Source organism: Panthera uncia, chromosome C2 (assembly GCF_023721935.1).
Source record: "Panthera uncia isolate 11264 chromosome C2, Puncia_PCG_1.0, whole genome shotgun sequence".
NCBI classification, from domain to species: Eukaryota; Metazoa; Chordata; class Mammalia; order Carnivora; family Felidae; genus Panthera; species Panthera uncia.
The window spans coordinates 24,551,615-24,574,646 of NC_064810.1; positions in this window are offsets into that span (position 1 = coordinate 24,551,615).

The following is a 23,032-nucleotide window of genomic DNA, read 5'->3' on the forward strand; positions in this document are numbered from 1 at the left end:
ATAGTTTATAAAGTATAAATTGCTGTGCAGTGATTCTCAACCATTGCTTCTAGAAAATACAGGTATCCTGTGAGCCATGGTGAGCTGCTACCTACCTAAAATAGCCTCAGGGTAATATTTCCTCAATTCTCAGCAATAATCAGTCAATATACCGTTCTCCATTTACAGGTTTTTAAGTCATTTTTTTCTTACACAGTTGGCAAACGCTACCTTTACACATTCCAAATAAATAACCAAAAATTAATAGATTGCTTTGAAATTGACAGACTTAGAACACACTGCAAACCCTCTGTCCTGTTCAAATAAATAGAAATTACAGAAGCAATATAGGAAACAGTTTAACACATAACTGATTTCTTACTGATATGGATTGAGCTGTTACAGAAATCTTCCACCTGCTTCAGGTACATGTGTGCATGTGCACACACACGTGTGCATACCTTCTAATACGAAGTTAAACTCATAAATAACAAAGAGAACACCATCATGCAAAAAACAAAGAATGAATTGAAAATTAGAAAAATCAAGAAGGACTGAAGTCTAAGGACTCATAAGGGAGGTACAGACACATGTACAAGTTTATGGTTAAAAACTGGAGAATGCAGATTAAAGTCTGTAGGCAAGAGCTTATTCTCTAGTACTTAGACTAATAGAACAAAGCTACCCCAAATAGCAAGGAGTCATTAGGGACTAGGAAAAGCCTCTTCAAATAAGTTTAGGAAAACAGCAAGCATATTTGTTATAAATCCTCCAAAATAGTGAAGTCAGGAAAAAAGATGCCTGCAAGAATTAGAAAGCACCTCTATGAGATGCCCATATTTGTGAGGCCTGAACTGATGATACCTTAGTAATACAGGAATTGTCATGCCTAGGGAATTTATTTGTGATTATGGTGCAACTTAGTGGGTCAGATTTACTTATTATTTTTTTGCTGCATAATTAGTTAATTATGTACCACAATTTCTTAAATAAATATCTCTTCTAAAGAGAATGCAAATACTCATATAACATATTAAATTTCCTTTTTTCTCATTTATACTGAAAACTTCCTGAATTCGTAATTCTCTTCTGCCTATTGCTTATTTAATTCTATTCTATCCTGATGTTCCATTACTCATGAATACTACAGTGCTGTATTATCCTCCATAATCATAATACAGCTGTCAAAACCAGGAAATTGATATAGATAAATTACCACCATCTGATTCTCAAATCCCATTCGAGTTTTGACAATTGTCCCAATAATCTCTTATAAGCAAAAGGATCTAGTTGTGAATAATGCCTTGAACAGTCTGGAACAGTATCTCAGTCTTAATTTAACTTTTATGGCCTTGACACCTTGAAGTTCACAGCTAGACATTTTGAAGAATATGTTTTAATTTGAGTTGTCTGATATTTCCACCTAAATTCAGGTTACGTATCTTCAGTTTACGTATCTTCAGCAGAAATATAGTGATGCTTAGGGCACCTAGGTGGCTCATTCAGTTAAGCATCCAGCTTCTGCTTTGGCTCAGGTCATGATCTCGCAGTTCATGAGTTCAAGCCCTGCGTCAGGCTCTGTGCTGATAGCTCAGAGCCTGGAGCCTGCTTCAGATTCTGTGTCCCTCTCTGTCTCTGCCCCTTCCCTGCTCACACTGTCTCTCTCTGTCTCTCAAAAATAAATAAACGTTAAAAAAAATTTAAAAAAGAAACATAGCGATGCTGTATTTTTCTCTTTGTTTTCAATTATATCACATACCATTTTTTATTTTTTCCCCATTGCCAATAATGTTCAATGTGATACTTGATTAAGGTGATGACTGTTAGGGTGCTTCCTGGTTAGAATCTAATATCCCTGCCAGGCTGCATGCCTCATCTGTTTAGATTTTGAAAAGCCACTTGGGAACTTCCAGCCACATATACCCCTGTGCTCTCTGCTTAGGCTCAGACACCCTCTTCGCAGCCCCATCCCATAGTCCCATATCTCTCGTCCTCACCCTGCTTAGGCTCTCACTCTGCATACCGGGATACCATCTGAATTTAATGTCTTCTTCACCCTGCAGGTTTCTGATAGTCCACAAAGAGCTTCCCCACACTCGGGATTCTTTTCATCTTGTTTTGGCAGTGACATCCCTTGACAGACGCCAGTCATCATCTGATACCCTCTCCATCCCACTCAGGCTCTGAAAGCTCACGATTCCCTTCTCTCTATGCTCCTTCTCCAACATTCCATGTAGGATGCCTTTCCTTAAAGATACTTTTCATACTCTGCTACACCTAAATGCTGTAGAACTGAACTGATCAGGAAAATAAAAAGAAAAGAGAAAAGAGCTGGATTGTATTTTTATACAATATTAGAGTCCCCCTTGCTTTGACCTTTATATTCCACATATTTATATCTATTGGAATTACAGGTATATCTGGACTTATATCTATCATATTATTTTGTTTTCTTTTAATTTACTGTTATTTTCATTATCATTTTACTTCTTACTGTCTTTTTCATGTTTACTAATCAATTTGTTTTCTTTTTCCCAATGTTCTATGAGTTTAAAAACTCATATATAATATTTTATTAATATAATTAAGAAAAATAGTTGAGATAAAATTCACAATGAAAAAAAAGATCTGAAGATTGTAATCTAATGAGTTTAATAAACAGATATAGCACTCCAGTCATCCACTGACTTCCCTTGTGTCCTCTTTCAGTCAATTCCACCATCCATGGGCAACCACTGTTCAGATTTGGAGCACCATACATAATTTTACTTTCCTTTGGACTTAATATAAATTGGAATCAACAAATTGGGCTGTTAGAACCTAACTTCTTTCTCTGGGGTAGTTTTGTAGATAAAAGCTGGCATTGGTAATACATCTGCAATTTGGCCAATCAGTGCTGGTCTTTGCTGGGGTAACTCAGATGCAGTGACTGTTCCAAATGTGTCTCATCATCCTTCATCAGCCTAGTCATGTTCTTCTCCTATAGAGGGCACAAGAAGGCAAAGAGGAAACATCAAATCCCTGTAAAATGGATGACTCAAAACTGGCACATGGTCTTTTCTGCCATGTTTTACTAGCCAAAACAGGCCAAGGTTGAGAACCGGAAGGAATGAGCAACATATATCACATATATACTGGGGAGAACTGCTATCATGTGGCAAAGAATATCAGCAGCATATTTGGGACAATAATGGAAAGTACTAGACTGTGCCCTCTCGGCCATGGTTTCTTCCTATGTGCAAAATATGATCACCTCATCCCAAGAACTCAAAAGTTTAGTTCAATCATTTCTAGATCCAGAAACATATGAAATGAAGACAAGTTATGTGGCCCTTTTATTCCCAACATACACTGAAGCAACAGAGCCAGAAGGGCAACAAATAATCATATTTGAAAAGAGGAAGAATGGAAAACATACAGCAGTCACTGGTCCATAGTCCTATTAAAAGTTTCTGAGAAAATATTGCTAATTCATACCCCCTATTCAAAAGGTTTCCAGCTGGGACGATTTGCTCTCAGGCAAATTTTGACGATGACTAGAGATATTCTTAATGGTCAACAATGAGGGGTGTGTGCCACAGATATACAGTGTGTAGAGATGCTGATAAATATCTTGTAGTGAATAGGACAGTTGCCCTCAACAAAAAGTTATCAATCCAGAATAGCAATAGTGCTAAGAGTGAGAAACTCCCTGCCCTATTTTTTTTTCTTCCAGATTTTAAAATTCTAGTTAGTTAACATACAGTGCAATATTGCTTTCCAGAGTAGAATTCAGTGATTCACCAATTACATACACCAACCAATGTTCATCATAATTGCTCTCCTTAAAATACCCATCACCCATGTAGCCCATCTCCCTCCATTAATCCTCAGTTTGTTTTCTATTGTTAAGAGTCTCTCATGGTTTCTTTCCCTCTCTCTTTTCCCCTCCTTCCCATATGTTCATCTGTTTTGTTTCTTAAATTCCCAATATGAATGAAATCATATGTTTTTTTGTCTTTCTCTGACTTATTTCGCTTAGCACAATACATTCTAGCTCCATCCACATCATTGCAAATACTCCCTGCCCTATGCTAAAGGTGGGAATGATTGTTTATTAAGCCTATGTTCTCTTTTCTGAGAGTGACCTCCTGTGCATTGAGCTTCTGGGCTCTGAGCTCCAGCCCCTGGTATATATTTCCATTTCTTTCATGGTCTGGCCATTTCTGAAGAGGGCATGGGAAAATATACCCTTCTTTGATAAACAAGCAAATTTCTCAGGCTACTTCTTAATGTGAAAAGCAGGGGACCCAGAGGTCTTATTATATTTTGAATATTACAGCTAATATCAATTTTTTTATATTAAGTTCAATCCCCTTCGTGTGCCAAAAGTCACATTCACAGTGCTTTCGAAAGTTATAATATGCTATCCTAATTGACAGTATATTGGCAATATAAATATATTTTAAATAAAGTGAAAAGGTTTTGAAGAGAATCACACACACACACACACACACACACACACACACACAGCACTCTTCTGAAAAAGTGTTAATATGTTAAAAAGGCCAAAAAGAATCCATCAGATATTTAAAACTTAAATATCTTTAATTAAAATATAAGTGTAGGGGCGCCTGGGTGGCTTAGTCAGATAGGCATACAATTCTTGATTTTGGCTCAGGTTCATGAGATTGAGCCCCACATCGGGCTCTGCCCTGATAGTACAGAGCCTGCTTGAGATTCTCTCTCTCCCTCTCTCTCTGTCCCTTCCCCACCCATGCTTTCTCTCTCTCTCAAAATAAATTAATAAACTTAAAAAAATAATAGAACAATAATAATTGTATAATATAGTCATCTTATCTGTTTGGGTTAAAAGAGACTACAAAACGCTCAATGTGCACATTGTTAGCTTACAGTAGGAATGGAATCAATACTTACATAGGTGGACTTTACCTCATCTGACAGGGAAAGATGGTAGAGGCTATTGATTAGAAGAGCTTGGGGGAGTGACATTTACAGTACAATGGATTAAGTTTAATGAGCAGACTTACTACTTATCAATAGAAGGCTTAACCTTATCCCCATATTAGTTAGGCATTATTGTGCAAAATAATTTGAAGTAGATTAAATGATTTATTGACTACACATAAATGTCCTGAAGAAGATAAACAACAGTTTCCTCCTGATGCGAAATTGTTTTCGGAGTCCTGAACGCATTCCTTTCTCTGTGTTTTTACCTTTCACACAACAGAAGAGGGGGAAAAAATGCAACGTTATTGTTAAATTAAAATTGAGTTTTAATTTTAGGATAAAATACATCATAACTATATATTCATTCTCTAACATTTTAAAATTTGTTTCATAAGGAGTTCATAATATATTTTTTAAACTTGGCAGATAAATGTATTTCAGAAAGACATTTAGAAAACTGAGATATAAAAAGAAAATAAGATACCTAGTACGGTAGCTTTTCCTCTATTAGCATATTAATTGCAAATAATTCGTGTAGAATCTCTCCAGTCATATAAAGTCTCAAAATTAAAGAAAATTGGTAGAGTCTATATCTTTCCTCCAATCACTATTAAAGTCATTTAAAAATAGGATGGACATAGACAAAAGTGAGATGCAATTGGAGCAAAGACATTTACAATCTAGATGAAATTAATATGTTATAAATGCATATACCATTATGCGTGCAAAGTATCCATAGTTCCAGGTACATTGTTTCAAAGCCAATTCCTTGTTTTCCATCCTTTTAAGCATTCCTGACTCTTCCTAAGGTTTTAGAATAAGAGCATTATTGGCCTAGTTCTCAATTTTATAAATTAAGAGGAACTGAATTTATAGAATAGAGGTCTGGGCTATGGAACCCAACTCCACAAATTTCTAGCACTATGCCCTCAATATCTCATTTCCTTTTCTAACAAATTTTGTTTGCTTATTTTAGTTTTTATTGAATTAAAATTTACATACAGAAAAATGCACAGATCTTAATTTTAAAATATGATGACTCTTGGCACAAGTATACATTAGTGTAAACAATATCTAAATCAAAGTATAAATTTCATCATCCCGGAAATTTCCCTTATGCCTCCTTCTAGTCTATACCCACCCCGGGTTTTAGAATGTTATCCAAATTAGATCATACAATCAGTATGCACTCTTTTTTTTTTCATTTATTTTATTCAACACAATGTGTCAATCCATACTGTTATATGCAGCAATAGTTTATTTTTTTTATTGTTGAGTTGTTTTCAATTGTATACATATGCCATAATTCGTTTCACAATTCTCCTGATGGACATTTGAATTGTTTCCAGTCTTGTCTGTAATGAATAAAAGCATCAATAGCATGCTTATACAATCATTTGTGGATATATGATTTAATTTTTTGGACTGAAATTACTAGGTCATAAGGGAGGTTTATGTTTCACTTTTTAAGAAACTGCAAAACACTTTTTTCAAAGAGGCTGTACTATTTAATACCACAAGCAATGCACGAGTTTGCTCCATATCATTGCCAACAGTCTATATCGTTAGACTTAAATTTTAGCCTTTCTAGTAGGTGTGTGGTGGCATCTCCTTGTAGTTTTAATTTGCATTTCTATGATAACTAATGATGCTATGAATTCTTTCATCTGTTTGGTTTTGTTGTTATTGTTTGCCATTTAATCATCTTCTTTGGAATGTGTTCAATTATTTCACCCAAACTTTATTGGATTCTTTATACTTTATTATTGAGTTATAAAATTCTTTATGGATTCTGGATATAAGTCCTTTACTCAGATATATATTTTGTGAATATTGTCTTCTAGTCTGTGGTTTGCCAATTCATTTTCTTAATGAATAGAAATTGGGGTAGGGCAAAATATAGATTAGCAATTGTCCGTTTATGATTATTGCTTTCTGTATACTCTCTAGGAAAATTTTATAGCATGTTGAAGATATCTTGCTAAATTTATTAAGAAGCCTTATAGATTTAACTTTTTCATTTAATTCAAGGATTTCTCTTGATATGTTTTTGATGTAAGGCAGTGATCTAAATCATTATTAGACAGCTAATAGATGATAGATACATAGAGATTCATATATACCTATTTATGGAATTATTACATATATATTCAACTATTGCAGTAGCATTTGTTAAAAAGATTTCCCACTCCTTATTACACTGAATTTGTTGGAGGGTAATTTGACTATGTAAGTTAGGATTTTTTTGGACCCTCTTGTGTGATTTTATTTTCCATATACACCATCCCTCTCTCTTATATAGATAGATGATAGATAGATAGATAGATGATAGAATATATAAAAATATGATTATAACCATATGTTTTTTTTCCTCCAGAATATTTTATAATAATTTTATAATTTCCAACACAGAGATTTGTCAAATCTTTTTATTAAAGTATTTTAGATATACTGTTTTTTTGATTCTTTCCTAATTTTACTTTTCATTTATGCATTACCAATGTCTAGAAATATAGATGATTTTTAAAAATAATGTTTATTTTGTTTCTCTGGATCTTGCAAAATACATACTAGTTCTAGTTTTATTTTGTTTATGTACATTAAAAAAATTTTTACATATATAATCATGTCTGCAATAAAGGCAGTTCTGCTTCTTTCTTTTTTATTGTCATGTATTTTATTGCTTCTTCTTTTCTTATTGCACCAAATAGGACTTGCACTATTTAATCGTGAATAGAAATGGAGCCTGGAAACATCTTTTTCTTGTTCCCAATCTTGAAGAATAGCATTTGGTGCTTCATCATTAAGTCTAATGTTATCTGTAAGTTTTTCATAAATGCTCTTATTTTCCTAGTTTCTAGAGCTTTCATCATGAATAACTGCTAAAGTTTGTCAAATGTTTTTTTTTTGTCTGTATCAATCTGATTACTTATTATCTTCCTTTATTCTCATAGTATCAACCTTTTACTCCTATGAGTATCCATACCACGTCATATATGTTATTATTTCTATATACTATTGGATTTCATTGATTTTTTTTTTGCTTTGTTTTGTTTTCCTTTTTGAATGTGTGTATATCGTTTGGGGATCAGAGATACAATGTCTCATAAAAATAGCTGGAAAGTCATACCCTCTCTTATAATTTCTGATAGAGTTTCATAGAATTGGTATTATTTTTTCTAATAAGTTTAATAAAACTCCTCAGTAAATTCATCTGGATATGTATATTTTGTTGTGAGAAAGTTTTTAATTTCCAAATCTTGTTTTTAACAGATATAAAGCTCTCCAGATTACATTTTCCTTCTTTTGTCAGTTTTAATTTCTTGCTATTAAGGAAATTCTCAATTTTATCTGTTATCGAATTTACAAGCATTAACTTGATCATAAATAATACTTTTATTATCCATTTAATTTTTTTTAGTATGCATCGTGACATCAACCCCGTTACATCCCTGATTTGGATAATTTGAGTTTTCTTTTTTTTTTTCATCATTCTATACAGTAGTTTATTACGTTTATCAATCATTTAAAAACAAAAAGCAGTGCTATTTTAATTTTTCTCTATTGTTTGTTTCCTATTTTCCTTATTCTGTTCTCATATATTACTTTTTCCTTTTTCCTACTTTGTCTTTCACTTCTTACATTTTTCTATCCTTTTTAAGTTTGAAATTTAAGTTAATTTTATTAATTTTCTCCTTCTACAATCCAGCTTTCTTATCCAATTTTTTTCAAGATATATCTTTTAATATGGTCTGCTTTTCAGCTTATCTGGATATTTGTTTTGAAGTATGCTGTTTGTAGGTTTTTGGGTGCTAATACCTACCTATTCTGACAATGACTGCTTTTAATATGCATGCTTCATCCATACATATTTATAACGATATTTTAAAAAATAGTAAAATGTATTTTACTAATATGTTTTTGTTTAAATTGACCATTTTGCTATTTGTCACATCTTCATTTTGTTACTTTATTCCTGTTCTTCTGCCATTTTAATTTCTACTTTGGTTTTGTGGTCACATTTCTTTTTAGCTTTAGAAGTTCCACTTGGGTTCGATCACCACATATCTTATGTATGTTATGTATCTTTAACTTATCAAAATCTACCCAGACATAATATTGTGGCACTTCACTTACAAAGCAAAAAACAAAACCATAAACCTCAAAGCAGTAAAATTGTTTACAGTCCTCTTTTTAACATTTTTTCATAAATGATGTTACTAAAATTGATATCACCACTTATTATTATTAAACATTCATTCTTTTAAAATTTTTTTTTAACATTTATTTATTTTTGAGAGACAGAGCATGAGCAGGGAGGGGCAGAGAGAGAGGGAGACACAGAATCCGAAGCAGTCTCCAGGCTCCAAGCTATCAGCACAGAGTCTGATATGGGGCTTGAACTCACAAACTGTGAGACCATGACCTGAGTGGAAGTCGGATCTTAACTTAACCAACTGAGCCACCCAAGGGCCCCTAAACAGTTATTCTTTAAAGAAATTGAGAAAACACACACACACACACACACACACACACACTCTCTCTCTCTCACATATATGAGTATACATGCACATGGACCCACACCTATTTTTATGGTTTCTAATGCTCTCCACTCTTTATTGTAGATCCCAGTTTTGATTTCATGTCATTTCTCTTGAGACTGAATAAATCACATATTTCAACACTCTTGGTGACAAGTTCCCTTGGCTTCATTTATCTGAAAATGACTTTAATTAACCTTTATTTCTGAAGGACATTTTGATAGATTTAGAATTATATATCCTCTCTTTTACTTCATTAATGATAGTATACCACGGTCTTCTGGTCTTTATTGTTTGCGATAAAATGTCACTCCTCACATTTTGCCTGAAATATAAATATTTTCTCTGGCTGCTTTGTGCTTTTTTTTCTCTCTCTCTCTTTGGCTTTCAGAATTTTGACTATGACATGACTTATTTTAGCTTTCTTTTGTTATTGATGCTTGGTTCATCTGAGCTGCTTGGATTTGTAAGTTGATCTTTCCAACAAATTTGTGAAAGTGTTGGCCATTTTTTAATTGACGAAATTTATTGTATGGATATGACATCTTACAAATTTTTAAAGGAAAACTGATACTATCAAATCATTAATAGAATAAAAATATGCTAGTGGATATTCTTTTTTTTGTTTTATTTTAGAGAGAAAGAGAGAGCACATGCATGTGCAAGCCGGGGATGGATGGGCAGAGAGAGAGGGAGAGATAGAATCCCACGCATGCCCTGTGTTGTCAGTGTGGAGCCCAACTCAGGGCTTTTCCCATGAACCATGAGTCAAGACCTGAGCCAAAATCAAGTTGATAGTTCAACCAACTGAGCCACCTAGTCAACCCTTAGTGAATATTCTAAAAAGAGGTTTTAAAATAGTTTGTACCGTGACATTTCTTTTATGTTAAAATTATATATATATATATATATATATATATATATATATATACACACACACACATATATACATATATATATAAATAACATGAAATAATATGAACATTTTATACCAAAATTTTAATAGTCAAAATATGGAACACTGACAACACCAAATATAGACAAAGATGTGGAGCAACAGACCCATTCACTGCTGCCAGGAATGCAGACTGGACAGCCACATGCAAACTAGTAATCTTCCGTGGTATTTGCCCACAGGGATTGAAAACCTAGGTTTGAACACAGATGTTTATAGCAGTTTTATTCTTAATTACCAAAATTTGGAAGTAACCAAGATGTTCTTCAGTGTATGGATGGATAAATAAATTAAGGTCTAACCACAGAATATTATATAGTGCTGAAAAGAAATGATCTATCAAGCCATAAAAAGACATGGAGGAAATTTAAAAGCATGTTAATGAAAATAGCCTAACTGAAAAGGTTATATACTGTGTGATTCCAACTATATGACTTTCTGGAGTAGGCACTACTATAAGACAATAAAAACACCAGTGGTCACCAGGAGTTTGGTGAGAAGTGATGAATAGGCAGAGCATAGAGGATTTTTAGGGCAGTAAAATATTCTATATGATAATGTTATGTATATATTGTTACACTTTTATGCACTCCCATAGGATGCACAACACCAGCAGGGAACCCTAAGTTACACTATGGACTTTTGATGATTATGATATATCAATATATGTTCATTCTTGGTATAAGATGTACCATTCTAATTAGTGAGGTTAATAATGGGGAAAACTATGTGAGTGTAGGGCAGAGATTATATGGGAAATCTCTATACTTTCCTCTCAATTTTGTTGTAAACCTACAACTGGTCTAAAAAAAAAAGGCTTTAAAAATATGAATATAGGAAGAGCTACCCTCAAATCTGCAATAGCATATCTGCTAAAACCCTAAAGCTAAAGCATAAGAATAACCTATAAACTAGTGTTTCTAGGTATAAACTGAAGAGTAACGGGTGAATATTTCCATTTGTACCTCATTATGTACAAAAATGTTCATAGCAGCATTATTTACAATATCTTTAAGGGAAAATAATGTAAACATCCATCAACAATATAGTGAATTAAAAATGTTTGGTATTTTCATGTGATGGGATATAACACAACTACATAGCATCACAAATAAACTACTTCTACATGCAATAACATTGATTATTCTCACCGGTTATATGATTCTATTTCTAATAAATTTAAAAACTGGCAACATTACATCAATGGTGTAAGTCAGAAAAATGGTTGCTTCAGCTTGGAATAGTTGTTAAAGGCTCAGGGTTGGGGAGAATGAGCAAATTTTGTGTGTGTGATGTTGGAAATGTGCAATATCTTGATCTGGGTGATACTTAATCACACATAAAGACATTCATACACAAATACATGCATGTACATATACATATGCATTTGAACTATCAAGTTTCTGCATTTTGTTTTGAATTATTACAAAAGCTAATGAAATGTCAAGATTTCATATAATAGAGTTTTTTGTATAGCTGGTGGTAGTGACAATAGGTCCAAGTATTCTCAAGAACAATCTCACAAAATATGAGAAAGTAAAAGATATTCTAGCCCTAAGACTCAGCAATCACAGACAATCTTAGAGAAATGCCAATTTTAGTACACTAGGAAACATACATTATAATGTCTAATCCAGCATTGTTTGTGATAGCCAATCACTGAAAATAACTTAAAATTCCATGAACTGAAAAATGTCCACATAAATTATGGCATTTTCATGTGTACAATACAAAACAGGTGTACAAAAGAATGAACTGGGACTCTAAGTCTGAATATTATAATTACGGTTTTGAGGGAAATAAAATTGCCAACGAATTCACACAGTATAATGACATTAGTACAACATGTAAAACATCAAACCATATTGTGTCAGTAACAAATATATTGAAAGTATAATGAAATGCGTGAAATGAAGTATGGAAATTCTTAAATTGGGAATAAGTAGTCAAGGAGCTTCAATCATATTGTTTTTGTTTTATTTATTTAAATGGAGTGGATATATAACAAAAGATTTATTATTCTTATATACGTATATCTTAATACATAAATATTTTTAAAATGAATGATTTTAACAATACATGTGAAAGGTAAGCTACAAAGTAAATCCAATAAAGCATAAATTTTATAGAAAGACTATAATCAACAATCGTTATAAAGAAAATATTAAAACAACAATAAATGATTGCATGCATCTGAGTGAACATTGCATGGGGAATCACTGTCATGCTCATTAGCATTCAGTTGACAGTGGATATGTTTCATAGCTCTGTAACTAACATGTAAATAAAAAACTACATTTATCTATCAAAATATAGTTTCATAATGGCACATTTACTTTTATCAAATGCAGCCACCATGACACTAGAGAGTATGAGTGATGTTGATTTAATCATCCCATTACGTGCATATCATGTGTGAAGGAGAGCAGAATGCTCATTTTCTAGTTATTAATCCTGATCAACTAGGAAAAGTGGAGAATGAAAGTCTCACATTTTCTTTACTAGTTGAAATTGATGAACTATATGTGAAGAGAATCAGGAGCTTTCACTGGATTTCTATTCAATGAGTATGTTCAGCTTCAGAAGAAAAAGGAACAAAGTCAGTTAAAGATAAACACTTGTTGGAAGAACCCAGACAATTCTTTTGAGAAACCAGGAAGCTGAACAAAAACATTGGCCCGTGTATACATAAACTGTAGAAGAAAATGCTGTTATAAATGCTGGGTTGAATAACTTGGTGTATCAGTGGTAAACTTTCTGGTTGCCTCAACACACAGGTGTTTTTATCTGTTCCTTATTGTTTGATAATCTAGATTGCCTGCTTATTACACTGTTTCCCAGTTACCAGCTGGATCACTATGGGCTCTTTGTTTCTCCTTTCTAGATTTCAAAGTTTCAGGCTGCTTTAATTTTCACAGTACTTACTTCCATGTGCTCTGCTTTGAAGTGTCCCAGCAAAAAGTCGCTGTGAAGTAGGGCATATTCATTCCCATAGTTCCCTTTCCTTGGGAACATTAAAGGAAGTGCCTAAATTCTTCATTATTTAATAAGAAAAGCTGCTAATCATAATATTAAGATCACCAATAAAAATGAAAGCTCATGTCTTAGTTTGGGGCACTATAAAAAAACAAAAACATAGATTGAGTGGCTTAAACAACAGACATTTGTTTATCATGGTTATGGAGGATGGAAAGTCCAACATAAAGGGGCCAGAAGTTTGGGGTCCTGGTAAGAGCCCTCTTCCTGCCTGGCAGACAGCAGGCTTCTAGCTGTGTTTTTATGTGGTGGAGAGAGAGAGCGCTGGTCTCTCTTCCTCTTCTTATAACACTAATCCCATCTTGAGGGACCTAACTTTACGACTTCATTTAAAACTAATTACCTCCCAGGGCACCTGGGTGGCTCAGTTGGTTGAGCAGTTGACTTCAGCTCAGATCATGATCTTGCAGTTTGTGAGTTGGACCCCTGGGTTGGTCTCTGTGCTGACAGCTCAGAGCCTGGAGCTTGCTTCAGATTCTGTGTCTCCCTCTCAATCTGCCCCTCCCAGTGCATGTGCTTTCTCTCTCTCTCTCCCTCAAAAATAAACATTAAAATAATGATAATAATAAAATAAACCCAATTACCTCCTAAAGGTCTCACTTCCACACACCTTCACATTAGAGGTTGGAACTTCAACACATGAATTTGTGGAAGACATAAATACAGAGAGACAGAAGATATAAGATGGAATGAAAGAGAATGATTTATTTCAAGGAATTGGCTCATGTGATTGTGATTGTTGGAGCTGGCAGTTCTGAAATCCATGGGGCAGGTTAGCAAGGTGGAACTCAGGCAAGGTTTCTGTGTTACAGTTTTGAGGCAGAATTCCTTCTTCAGGAAACTCCAATCCTTGCTCTTAATTAAGGTCTTCGACAGATTGAATGTGGCCCACCCACATTATAGAGGGTAACCTGCTTAACTTAAAGTTTATTGATTATCAGTGTTAATCTCATTATACAGTAACATTCACAGTGGTATTGGGCACCATAACTAGTCATGTTGACACATAAAATTAATGCCCATAATATAATAAAGCATTCAATATGGATCTGTTTCCTATCTTCTTTTACTGCATTTCTAATATTTAAGGAAGTTTCTAATTTTTCTCTGGAAGTTCTTTTAGTGATTCTAGATTAATGAAATATGCTCTTTCTTTTTTGACTCCCTATGTTATTTTATTTAAAAAAATTTTTAATGTTTGTTTTTGAGAGAGAGAAAGAGAGAGTGAGAGAGAGAGAGAGAGCATGCACACACAAGGGGGGGGGAGGGGCAGAGAGAGAGGGAGACACAGAATCTGAAGCAGGCTCCAGGCTCTGAGCTGTCAGCACGGAGCCCAAGGTGGGGCTTGAACCAACGAATTGCGAGATCATGACCTGAGCCAAAGTAAGATGTTTAACCAAATGAGCCATCCAGGCTCATGGCCATCCAGCCATCCCTTGACTCCCTAATTTGAATTCCATTAAAATGAAGTTGTATTGTTTTCTTTCCCCTACCCCACAATTATACCATCACCCATATTTAATAAATATTAATCACTTTAATTTCTCTTTGTTTTGGCATCTATGTTTAATTTTTCACTATTGATTTGCTACCCTTAAATAATACTCTTTGACACCTAGGAATTACAATGAGGCAATCTGCTATTTTACTTTCTAGTTATGCAACAAACCCATATGTTCCCATTTTGTGTTAGATGGATGATTTCCACATTGTCAGAGCATATACAACTCACAGCCCAAACTGTCAACTCTATTCTTCCTTTTATATATTTGTTTGATCCACAACTACCCTATCTGGAGGTTATCCTTTCTTAATGTTCTCAAGAAGACTCTTGCAAAGAATATTTACTAAATTTTCTTGTGTGTTCAGAATGTGTTTTTATTTTTAAGCTTCAAGGTCAACCTGCCTTGCCTCACACTTTCTCTCCTATATTATCCTACTGATTTTTTTATACTCTCTCTTCTGAGGAGAATGTGGTTGTGGCTATGACAACTTTGCATTATAAAATGGTGACCATATAGAAGTTACCATACAAACTGGAAGAATTCTAAGAGTGAAATGGGAAAATATAATAGTAGAGTAATTATACCAGGATCATTGACATAAAATCTGACTGTCCCACATGAATCAGAATTGGTGGGGTTTTTGTCCAGAGACAAGTGTGATTTATGACTACGTGGTTTCAGGAAAAACTCACAGATACATGGGGAAATGAGACAGGAAATGAGAGGTGCCCAAAAAAGAAACATTTGAAAAAGCCCACAAAGAATGGCTTTAGCTCAGTCCTTCAAAGATGATCTGTAGAAAGTATGTTTTCCTTATTAGGAGGCAAGGAGCTTGGAGTATTTGTACCTCCATGCACATTGTCATGGTTTAAGAGCTATTCACAGGATGAAACTCTGAGTCAATTGTTATTCTCTGCTTGTGCAGACATATTGGGTTCTGGCCACCTGTGCATGGTTACCTGATAGATTTGCAGGTGCAGATTTCTGGGAATGGCAACATATATGGAAGCTTCATGCAAACATCTGGTAAAGGGATCGGATAGAATATAAGTGGATCATTAACAATATGCTAAGTTTCCCATTTAAGGGGGACTCACCATACATTTCTCTCTTCTTCAAATTGTGGCTAGTTACAATTTCCAGGAGGAAAATATTTACAAAAAAGAATCAGTGCCAAAAAATACAAGCCCCACTGCTGTAATTGTTCTCTAGGCCATAGTTGATCATTTCAGCATCCTTATCTTCCATTTATTCTTTGTGTCTCTGGGTGTGCATGTGTACATATCCTGTCAGGTAAAGACTCTTCTTCCTCGATTTCCCAGTATGTTTATATTTGTTCCAGGACAAATTGTTGAAAACATTATTATTTACTTATTGAATTGCCATGAGATCACTGTCAAAAAACCAATTAGGCATGTAAGTCTGGACATCTGAATTTTGCTTTATTTTTTGCATTGTCTTTATGTCCAGTTGTCCACAAATGTGTATGCCCATCTATGCCAAACTGCCTTAATGACATGCCTAAAAAGGGCTGTATACGAACCTCGAAATAAAAAGATGTTACTCCTCTGGCTTTATTCTCCTTTCTGATCATTTTGGATGTAAGAGGTTCTTTGAATTTCTATATAAAATTCATAGTTAGCTGAATAATTTCTACAGGGAAACCTGTTAGAATTTTGATTGTGTTTGTATTGAATCTATAGATCAATTTGGAGAGAGTTAACATCATAATAACATAAGTCTCCCCATCTATGACCATGGTATATGTCTTAATTCATTTAGACCCTTCAGCAAAGTTGTGAAAGTTTCACTGAACAGGTATAGCATATATTATGCTCAATTTATTCTTAAGTATTTATGTTTTTTATGTTATTTTTAATGGCGTGGGTCGTAACCTGAATAAACTTTTTTTCTTTGCATATTGTTCTGGCTAGGACTTCCACAGTATATTGAATTGCAGTTGTAGGAATAGATGTCTCTGCTTTGTTCTAGAACTTATGGGGAAATAATTCTGTCTTTGACTAGGGCCAAATTAATGCCCTTGTGACCCAGTCACAGGATCCCATGCTCAGAAGGCCCCTATTTCTGGCTTAATGCTCTTCTGTTACTGCTTTAAAATTCTTAATAATTTGATCTTTGTATCTGTGATTTATAAGGGAAGTTCTATTGGCTCACTGGAGCATGGCAGTGAGCAGAGGAGATGTGTATGATGTGCATGTCCGCTGTTCCTTCCTGTTTCATTTTTAGACAGTGTTTGCAATGTTCCATGAGCACAGAATTCCAGTAGATCCACAATGCATGACAATTCAGCAAAACTCAAAGCAAGTACAAGTTACACAAATTAGATCTATGAATGAGTGAGCAGGGGTTGATCGTTCTGAGAGGCCATACTTTCCATTCAAACCAGAACTTGCTTTGAAGGCAAAAAGAAAGCAATGACTTTCAAAGAAAGGCAAACCACCAAGGCACACTTTATCATTTTCCCTCTGTTACTTTCCTGTATTGAAATTCTAACACATAGTAACTGCTAATGTGACCTTATTTGTACATAGATACTTTACAGAGGTAATAAAGTTATAATGAAGTCATTGGGGTAGGCCTTAATCAAATAAGACTGCTGTCCTTAGAAATAGGGGATATTTGAAGGCAGACACACACAGGAATGTCATGTGAAGAGACACAGGATGAAATTAGCCCAGGAGAGAGGCCTGGGGCAGATACTTTGTCACAGTCCTCAGAAGGAACCAACCAATGTGATGATACCTTACTACTTGGCCTCTAGCCTCCAGAACTATAAGACAAATTTCTGTTGCTTAAGCCTCCTGTGTAGTTTGTTATGACATTCCTAGTGAACTAATATGTTCCTCTATATGTTGTATTGGAGAAATGGGAAAATTCAAAGTTTAACTGCCATCCTTTTCCTCCAGAACATCTTATTATGAAATATATTAATTTGACAACATAAAGTGTCATAAAGCATGCAGAACAACACACACACACACACACACACACACACACACACACACGTAGGTACATGCATATTTTTTGTATTATCTTATAAATTTGGTAAATATACCACCTTAGTATTGAACTCCCCACTTAGCATTGAACTCCCACTTAGTATTGAACTTGGTATTGGGCACCTCTCATTTCCTGTCTACTTATTGTATGTGCCCATGCAGCTGAATGTTACTGGAAAAAAACACACATTGTGCTGAGTGCTCTCAATTTAAATGTGTGACTGCTAACTTCAGAGCAGTTGGGCATTAATGTTACTCGGAAATCAAACTACACTTCTCAGTTCATTTTTCATCCCATTCTACTAGAAAGCTCTTTCATACTTCCTCCTTTTCCCTAAAATTTCCAGAGCCGCCTCAAGCATCTTCATTCTCAGCTAATGATCTTGCTTCCAATTTTCACTGGGAAAATTTAATTAATCACAAGAGAACTTCTGCAGGATCTCACCACTATGTTAGTCTAACTACCAGCAATTACGTTTAAATTCTCTTGCTCTCTGGTTCATATGGATAAACCATGAAACTCCTAGCTAAAGTCTTCACTTCCCATTCTTCACTACATTCCCTCTCCTTTACCTATGCAAAATCGTAGCTCCAATATTTTAGTTCTTTCTCTGAAATTTTCCCACTCAAGTGGATCTTTACCATCCATTTATAAATACATCATTGGATCTATATCCTTAAAAAATTCTATCAATTCCAGTTCTACCTACCTTCATCTATTGCCCCATTTTTTTCAACTTTCCTTTACAAGAACATACTTTGCAAGAGTTATTTATACCAAAGTTTCTTAATCTCCCTTTATCTCCTAAGCCTCCATCATCAATCGTTCATGCCCACCCTTCTGTACCCCTTTGGTCTGGCTACTGATTAATTTCCTGCTGTTGAAGCTAATGATTAATGTGAAATCCTTAACCTGAACTATCAAAAAGCATATAGCACATTTATTGTGCTTTTGTAACACGATAGCATAAAACACATACCAACACATTATTACTATTTATATATCAACAGCATACAATGCAACCCCTGTTTCTTAGTAGAGTGACTTCGTTTGGCTTCCAGTCACCTATTTCTGTCTGATGTCACTTCTATTTCTTTGGCATCTCGTCAGTCTTCTATGCTGGTGGATCCTCACTCCCTGACCTTTTAGTCTGGGATACCACAGAACTCAATCTTTTATATTCTTCTTTTCTCTAGCTATACAACTTCTATTTGATCTCACATAATTATATGGCTTTACTCATGATCTATATGCCAAATATCTGACAGATTGATAATATCAAGGTGCAAACCTCTCTGCTGAACTGCAGTCACATGTATCTACCTAACTGCTGAGCTTATCACAAGTGTGATGTCTATTAATCATTAACATTGCAATGAATTTAAAAAGCATAGAATAGTAGTGTCACATTTAGCTCTGTGTCTAAATACCACACTCTACTACTTCATGTAATACTCTTTGTATAAGGATTAACCAAAATCATAACCAGTTTAACCATTATTTTACATATAGTTCAAGGCAATTTTATATATTTTGCTGAATCTGTGGCAGGGGTATGAAAATATATATTTTCTTATTATATATTTCCTGTGTGTTGTATATATGTTTATGTGTATGATATGGTCATTTATATAAGTATATATATATACATACATATACTTACATATTATATATTCATATATAAGAATATGCATATATATGTATGTGCATGTTATTTCATATTATACTCATTTCTAATAGTTGAATGTTGCATTTTATTGAGTGCCAGTACAGAAAGAGAAATGCTTATATTATTTTTCCTTGTCATATAAGGTAAGGAGGATTAGGGCAGGAAAAGTTACAAATGACCTCAATGCTGAGACAGCATGCAAACAATTGGATTATGAAATTAACATGTGATACTATAATCAAAATTAAAATATAATACTATTGAACATTAACACTAAAATTTGTGTCTCACCTTCAAATAATGATCTGTATTTATGTAATTATATCATCCAGAGTTTGAAACTTGGACTATTGAAATGTCTATATCTAATAGAAACAATAAAGCAATTTCAATTTTCATAAATTAAAGTGCATCATTCTTGAAATGGGCCTTAAAATCTCCCTATAAAGCTTATGAATGAAGCTTCATTGAGGAAAAACAATGATTTCTTCTATGAGAAAATTTCAGTGACTACTATAACCCACAGTCTTCTGTCATTTCAAAGAATCTAAAGTATCTTAGTTGTGAAAAGATGTGGCCAACTTATAGTTGTTATATATAGTGAGAAATAGTAGTCTTCTGTTAAAATTAACAGCATTATTCTGAAAAATTGGAAACTGACTCCTACCTACAACGTGCAGTGAAAACCTGTCTATATTAGTTTTTAGTTTCCTAGCAACGTACCTAAAATTTAACAGTGAATTAATGTATAAAATACATTTTTACTCTGCCTGGCACAGAAATAATTTTTTCTAGAGTATACATGGAATTGTGAGAAGATGTGGCTTTCCAGTGTTACATTTTTGTAATGTGACAGGTCATGTCACAGGACTCAGAACAAAATTAGAAAAAATGGTTTATATCTTAAGAGAAAAATTGCATTAAAATTGTGATTTTCTTCTTTAGTAAATCCATTGGGTATTGCATATATACTTCACTAATTAGTTTTAAGCTGTGTATTCGAATGAATAGCTCCATTACTCCTATATGTTAACAGTTGTCTCTTGAAATAATTACTATTTAGGTTTGTAAAGTATTCATTAAATGTCTGCCAAATTACTTAAAAATCATAATAGACATTTAATGGATGCTTTAAAACTGAAATAGAAATTACATTTGATTATAAGTAACTGTAGGTTTATAAAGCTATCATTATATGTCTATTAAGACCATTTAACTTAAGTGTTACATAATTAGAGAAGAGCCAGGATTTTAATTGCACATTTGCAAACTGCTAGCTCGCTTTGCTAAATATTCATTTCATCCACTGCAGGAAAGTGTGAGTGAGGTATGAAGATTTCATCATTTTTTTCCTTAAGCAATTTTTCACTGCACTCCATGAGATTAAATGATCTAACAAATGCATATCACATGCAATAATAAGACCATATGCAAAAAATAAGAGATTTACATTGAACATATATCTTCATGAGAAAGATACATTTCATTTATCCCCTCTTGCCTTCCCCCAAAAAACCTCTTGATAAACCAAGAGGTATTCCCTCTCCTGCCTTTCAGGTTACTGATTAATAACAGCACTACAACAAATAGCTGAGATAGAAAATAATTGATATCAAATTATGATTCAGTGCTTACTGCATTGGTCCTAGAAAGTGCATCCCAAGTTGCCAATAGAAAAGCATAATTTTCCATTAATTACCTCACTAAGCAGTTGCTTGTTATCACAGAAGTTAAGTGGGAATTAAAAGAGACTAAATTACACTTTTATGCCTTGAAGTGCCAACTCATCTTGAAGTCAAGACTGGTATACAAAATGCAGAGACGGAAGATTGTAATTTGGTTGCAGGTTCAATTCAGTAGATAAAGTGCCTCAGACGGCAGGCTTTTAGAGGCACTAAAACTCCTTTTGCAAAGGTATACACTTTTAGTTCTTCAGTGTATCTCCATTAGACACCTGAGGTTGCCTCTTGTAAACCTGAAGAAGAAAACACTCTGCTGAGGGGAAATTTATTTGTATATCATTTCTTCTCTGAATGCTTTTTCTTCCTGGAAACATTTGCATTTAAACAAGCTTTTGATTTCTTTGGAATCCATCTGCCTACACTTACCCTATTTTTTACCCCTGAATAAACATCACCTGCAAAGTATGTTGTAAATACTGTTGCTGCTCCATTTTCTTAATGTTGTACCTATCCATTTAAAGTCACCATGCTAGGGGCGCCTGGGTGGCTCAGTGGTTAAGCGTCGACTTCGACTTCGGCTCAGGTCACGGTCTCGCGGTCCATGAGTTCGAGCCCCGCGTCTGGCTCTGCACTGACAGCTCAGAGCCTGGAGCCTGTTTCAGATTCTGTGTCTCCCTCTCTCTCTGACCCTCCCCCATTCATGCTCTGTCTCTCTCTGTCTCAAAAATAAATAAATGTTAAAAAAAATGTAAAAAAAAATAAAGAGTTAAAAAAAAAATAAAATAAAGTCACCATGCTGACAGAGCATGACGCATCTCTCTCAGGACATGGCGCTAGGATTTTTAGTTTTTCCATGCATTCTTTCTTTCTTTCTTTTTTTAAATTTATTTAAATACAAGTTAGTTAACATACAGAGTACTGTTGGTTTCAGGAGTAGAACCCAGTGATTCATCACTTACATATTAACACCGAGTGCTTTTCCCAACAAGTGCCCTCCTTAATGCCCATCACCCATTTAACCCATCCCCCAACCCACCTCTCTTCCAACAATCCTCAATTTGTGCACTGTATTTAAGAGTCTCTTATGGTTTGCCCCCCTGCCTGTTTTTATCTTATTTTTCCTTCCCTTGCCCCATGTTCATCTGTTTTGTTTCTTAAATTCCACATATGAGTGAAATCATATGATATTTGTCTTTCTCTGACTGACTTATTTTGCTTAGCATAATACGCTCTAGTTCCATCCATGTTGTCGTAAATGGCAAGATTTCATTCTTTTTGATCACCAAGTAATATTCCATTGCATATCTTCTTTATCCATTCCAGTTGATGGATATTTGGGCTCTTCCCACATTTGACTTGTGTCAATAGCACCGCTATAAATATTGGGGTGCATGTGCCTCTTCAAATCAACATTTTTGTATCCTTTGGGTAAATACCTCATAGTGCAATGGCTGGATCGAATGGGTAGTTCTATTTTTAATTGTTCATGTAATTTCCATACTGTTTTCCAGAATAGCTGCACCAGTTTGCATTCCTCCTAACAGTGCAAAAAGATTTCTTTTTCCACATCTTTGGCAACATCTGTCATTTTCTGAGTTGTTTATTTTAGCCATTCTGACAGGTGTGAGGTGGTATCTCATTGTGGTTTTGATTTGTATTTCCCTGATGATGTGTGACATTAAGCATACTTCCAT